Raw genomic sequence first — 5,843 nt, forward strand, 5'->3', positions numbered from 1 at the left:
GCCGGCCCGCGCCGCGCCGCCACCTGCCCGCGGCCCGCGGCACCTGCCCGCGCCGCCCGCGGCCCCGCGCAGCCTAGCCTGCTGAGGGCGGGGCCTCGGGCGGGGACGCGCCCCGTCGCCATGGGAACTGCTGCCGGCGGCGCCTGCGCGGAGGGGCTCGGGGCGGAGCGCTGCCGTCCCGACCCGAGCCGCTGGCGGGCGCCGGGCCTGGGGGCTGTGCGGCGGGTCAGAGGTCGCGAGTCCGCCCGGGACCCCCCCCCTACCCCGGAAGCGCTCCCGCCCCTCGAGCCCCGACCCCGCCGTGTCCAACTGGGCACGTTACTTACGGCCCCCGCCCGCTGCCCCGGGTTGGTCCCCAGGCACCGGCGAGGTCTGCGCCCCCGAAAGCCTAAGGCTGCCCGCAAACTGGGAGGCGCCCGGGGAAGGCTGGCTCCTCGCACCGCCGGGGCTGCGGGCGCCTGCCCGGGAGCCGCCAGGTCCGCGCAGAGCACTGGCGCCCCCTCACGGCATGCGGGGGACTGCACCTGGCGTGTCCACTGAGCGAGGCGCAGCCCCTCGGTGCGGAGCCCCCTGCCACCGTGTTGGGGTCAGGGTTTCGGGGTAATGGTCTAGGGACTTGTGGACAAGTTGACGGAATCCTGGGAAGTCGCCCCTGGGGGAGAAAATGCCTGTTCCGTTATCCTTTACTCATTTCATTCAACAGATCTTTATTAAGCACCTATTGTATCCTGGGTACTGGAGACAGTGGGGAAGCTGCTGGCAAGGTCCAGGCTCTTCTGGAGCTTACAGATATTGACGAAAATAATTGCACGAGTACACCGAATTAATTGCCTATGTGACACGTGCTCTTAAGGAAAAGGTGCAAAGCGTGAATAACCAACCGGAGGACCTAAAATCACACGTGCCTAGACCTCTATGAAGTTGAAGAGAGAGACAAAAAACATCCCATTGTGTGGCTTCAGGAGAACCGGCAGGGAGCCCTCTTGCCTCATTTTTCTCTTAAGTTGTTGAGGGGTGTGTGTGCGTGTTTATGCGTGTGTGTAAGAAGGAAGGGCAGCTTCTGTCACATCCTTTGCACCGCAACCCTTCTGAGGTTGGGATCACCACCCTCATTTTATCAACGAGCCCGCTGAGGCTGCCCAGCAGGCTTGCCCACAGTGATGGCACCCACAAATGGTGGGGCAGAGGCTCTGGAAGGTCTTCTACATCTTAGGACGTTGTCCTTTATCATCTGGATGTCTTGAGCACAGTCCTCCACAGGACCAAACTCAGTGGCTTTTACATATGACTACCACTTCCGGAGAGAAGTCTGTGAGGCAGGAGACCAGGCGGGTTGAAAATTAAAATCCCTCACAACCCGCCTTTAAGCAGGGCTTTGACATGGCACGCGTGTGTTATAGGAGCAAAGGCAAGTCATTGTTTATTGTCTGCCCTTCTCTCTAGAACTCCTCGAGGAGGGTCTTTTGTCTCTTGTTCACTCCTGATCCCCAGTGTATGGAGCAGGGCTTGGCACACAGTAGGTGCTCAGTGAATATATGCTGGGTGTATGAATGACTTTCTGTACTTCTCCCTAACCTTAGGGCACCTTCCTGTCTCTCCTGGGAAAATCTCCATGATCCAGAATAAGTGGGCTGAAGGTTGTGTTTAAGTGGATATTCCAGGTTTCTCAGCTCCCCAGACAACTGAGTCTTCCACCATGGCACCTCCTCTCTATCCCAGAATATAAGCCCTGGAAGGGACAAGACAGCTCTCCTCCTGCCACCACCACCCCTACCCCCACAGGGACCCCAAACCCAGATGTCTCCAGCCCTGACCACCTGCCCTATTTGCCCAAAGAGATGCCCAGCCCAGGCTGGGTGTCAGCTCTTCTATCCCTGTCTGGCTTTGAGGGGTGCCCAGAAGTGTCAAACTACAACTCCCAGAGTCCTCCTTGCCCCAGAAGGGGCAGGACTTCCTGGTTCAGCCTGGCCTCAGCTGGTTCTCCCTGAATTCTGTGTCCTCTCCCAGTGAGAGGTGCTAGCCAGCACACACCAGAGATTGCACCCTGACCAAAGAGGTGTCAGGTTGTACAGTTTCCAGAGCCAATACTCCCACCCCTACTCCCAGCCCTGGCTTTTCTCTTCCCTGAGCATAGAGGGCAATGCCACCCAGGGACATTCCCAGAACCTCTTCTCTGCCATCTTCTACCCCTTCCTCCAGGAAGTCTGTCCTGATCAGTCTGCCTGTTCTCAGAGTCTCTGGCAGCTCTGTCCAGTAGAACTTTCTGCAGTGATAGAGAGGTTCTATATCTGCACCGTCCAACATTGCCCACCAATGACGACTGAGCACTGGAAAAATGAGGTCAGTGGGACTGAGGAACCAAGTTTTAAATTTTATTTAAGTTAAATTTAAACCAGTATGTTCTTTGAAATGTTTTCCCTCAACACCAGTCCTTTGCCCATGCCATGCCCCCTGCCAGGAAGACTTTGCCCTCCACCTGCCCATCATCTAGTTAACAACTACATGTCCCTCAGACCTTAGCATCTTCCTCCAAGAAGCCATCCCTGACTACCAAGACTGGGTAGGTGTCATCTGAGTCTTGTGCACCCCTCCCCCATTACACTGAAGTATAATTGCCCAATTATTTCTCTCTCACTTTCCTTGAGGGCAAAGACCAGCCTAGTACCTGAAACACAGTTGACAATCAATATTCCTGGCAATGAATGTTGAAGAAATGTTTTCACATGATCTGACCCAGTGCCTGATTCAGTAATGCTACTAATGAAAGCTGTCATTTATTGAGCCAAGTACTTAGCCTGTGCTGTCTCATTAAAACACTACAACACCTATAAAAGATGCTCTATTATCTCCCTTTTACAGATGAAAGATCCGAATCTCAGAGAGGTTAAGAAAGTTGCCCAAGGTGACACAGCTATTATAGTATCTCAGCCTGGTTCCCTGGAAAACAGAGGCCTAAGGCAATATGTGCTAATGCTTTATTGGGGATGTAATCCCAGCCCAGCAAGGGTGAAAGGAAAGGGAAGGAAGGAGGGAAATACAAGACATGCCTTGCTGGCCACAGTGTCTCCAGAAAACACTGCCCAGAGTTTCACCATTCAGGAAGTCTCTGGAGAAGCCACGTGAAACAGACCATTGCCGGGATGAAGGGCAAGGACTTCATTGGCTGACACCTCTCATCTCTTGTCCCCCATTGGTCGTAGCTGGGCCCAACTGCTCCACACCGCTGGGTCGTGTTACCTGCACCTCCGGGCAGCCACAAGGGAGGCCAGTTCCACACACAGAGCTTCACCTAAGCCTGGAGGAGGAGGCGCCAGAGCTCCCTCCTTCAAAGGTCCAAGCAGGTCAGCTTGGATGACACCTGGGGGTGTTGGGAGCCTGAGCCATGATGCAGGTCACCCCCACTTCAGGCCTAGCTGGCCACGTGGCTGCAGCCACTGACGCAGGACTAGGGGAGGTGGGGAGCCTGGATCATGTTCAATGCCGCCGCCGGGCGGCCAGGAAGGACACAGCTGAGCGCACCTGAGAGGTGCATCAGTCAAGAAAAAGAAAAAGAATAAATGAATGATCGAATGAGTGGGGAAAAACCCTGGCAGACGCCCTCATTTTATAGGTGGAGACAGTACGGGCCAGAGAGGGAGAGATGCCCCAACTAAGGTCACTCCGAATGTAGGTGGCAGAGCTGGGACTTGAGCCTGTGTCTCCAGCTTCACTCAGGTTTTCTGCACGTAACTTGCTGGACCCTCCTGCTTCTGACAGCACCAACTGGTGTGTGCTCGTTGCAATGCCAGCACTCCCTGAGCACGGTGGCGACCCTTTCTGTTCTACCTGCCTGGCATGGGTCCCCCTCCTCTGCTAACAGAGCCTCAGTTTTCCTCCTGGGAACACCCCCTCCCCCACACTCAGTCCATGGAGTTCCAGGGGTGTGAACCTCATGATGTCCCTATCCTATCCCAGTTCCTAAACCTCAAGCCTCCATCCTAGGACACAGGACCCAGGTCAGCCCAATCAGAGCATCCCATTTTCCTGGCCACGTGATTGGTCCATGGGTGGATACGTGATCCAACTCTGTCCAATGAGAGTTCATCACAACACTTGCTGCAACTATGCAAAGAGGAGCTTTCTTTTCCCTGGGGTTGCTGAGTCCGGGACTGTCAGCCTGGAGCCACCAATAGCCAATACTGTTAGGATCTGCCTGAGTATAAAACCAACCAAGCAAAAACAGAGTGGGGGGGGGGAGAGAGAGAGAGAGAGAGAGAGAGAGAGAGATGCTGAAGACATTGCTTGTTTTCCTGGATCTTTCTGTGTCTGAAGTCACAGCTGGGAATGTTCAGCTAAGTGAGCCCCTACATTTCTCATTTCTACCTGAGCCAGTTTGAGTTGCACTTCCGTCGCTTACAGTAAAAGACAATACAAGCAACTGCTCTGTGCCACGTCTTATGCTGGATGCTGGGGATAAAGATATTTAAGATTAAGTGCCTGACTTTGGGAGGTTCATAGCACGAGAAGCTTCAAGAAAGAGAAATATATATGCATGTCAGTTCCCTGGACTAGAATTACCAGGTCAGAAAGGCAGAGAACACAGTTGAAAAGTTTCCTACACCTGGGGTTTAATAGTAGCTCAGTTAATCCCTATGTCCCTGCCTGGGAGACACCATCCCCTCACCCCAACCCATCTGGGGCTGGCTTTTCCCTCTTTGCCAAGCCCAACCAGCAGCCTGGAGTGAGAGGCTGTTGATTTAAGGAACTGGGAAGGGCACATACACAAGCCCTCAGACCAGCTTATCACGCATGCCCGGCTTTGTTCTGCAACCTGAATGCTTCTTTCAAAGGGAAGGAAATCTTTTATGAGGTCACAAACTTGGGTCCAAAGCTGGAGCCTGAGCAGAGGTGGCCACATCGGAGGGTCATGATCTAGAGTGTGGGTGAGTCTGGAGAGGGGAGCGATCCTAGGTGAGGATGAGGGAGGGGAGGAAGCTGGGGTAGCCCCAAGCATTGTCCAAGGGCCAAAATGGGTTCCAGCGGGGTCCATGAACCTCTGTAATTCATGCAGTATTGTGTGTGTGTGTGTGTGTGTGTGTGTGTTTCCATTCTAGTCTACATGGGAAAAACAGCCATAGTTTTAAATCATATTTTCAAAGGAATGCATCACCTCCAAAATGTGAAGTCCCGCTGGTCTAGGGTATGGCTTTCCTTTTGTAGATGGGGAAACTGAGGCTCATAGCCATCATGTAATTTGTTCCTAGGTGACATAGTCAACGTGTTGCAGAGGCTGGAAGAGAACCAGACATCAGACTTGCCTGGCTGTGTAGCTGGGAGGGTTAGACAAGGGGGCAAGTAGATATCCTCCCCAGCCCCAGCTTGGCCAACTGTGGCTCTCAGCCTGGATGTCACCTGGAGCCCCAGGCTGGACCAGGTGCCCAAACCCACTCCATCAGCAAATCTGGTTGGCTTGAGCTTTGTCCTTCAAAATAAATCCAGAATCTGACCCCCTTGCCTGTCCTTCTGCCCCACTAGTCTCATCCACCCTTGTGGCTCACCTGACTGGCAAGTTGCCTTCTGACTGCTTCTCCCCAGCCTCCTCTTCCGCCTGTTCCCCACCCAGGACCCAAAGTCCCATTCTGTTGCCCAGGCTGGAGTGCAGGGTACGAACATAGCTCACTGCACCCTCAAACTCCTGGGCTCGAGCGATCCTCCTGCCTCAGCCTCCCGAGAATCTGGGACTACAGGTGTGTGTCACCACGCCTGGCTAATTTTTTTTATTAATTTTATTTTTTGTAGAGATAGGGTCTTGCTGTGTTGTCCAGGCTGGTCTCAAACTCCTGGCCTCAAGCAATACTCTCACC

The sequence above is a fragment of the Propithecus coquereli genome, unplaced genomic scaffold, assembly GCF_000956105.1.
Source record: "Propithecus coquereli isolate 6110/MARCELLA unplaced genomic scaffold, Pcoq_1.0 Scaffold206, whole genome shotgun sequence".
NCBI lineage: Eukaryota > Metazoa > Chordata > Mammalia > Primates > Indriidae > Propithecus > Propithecus coquereli.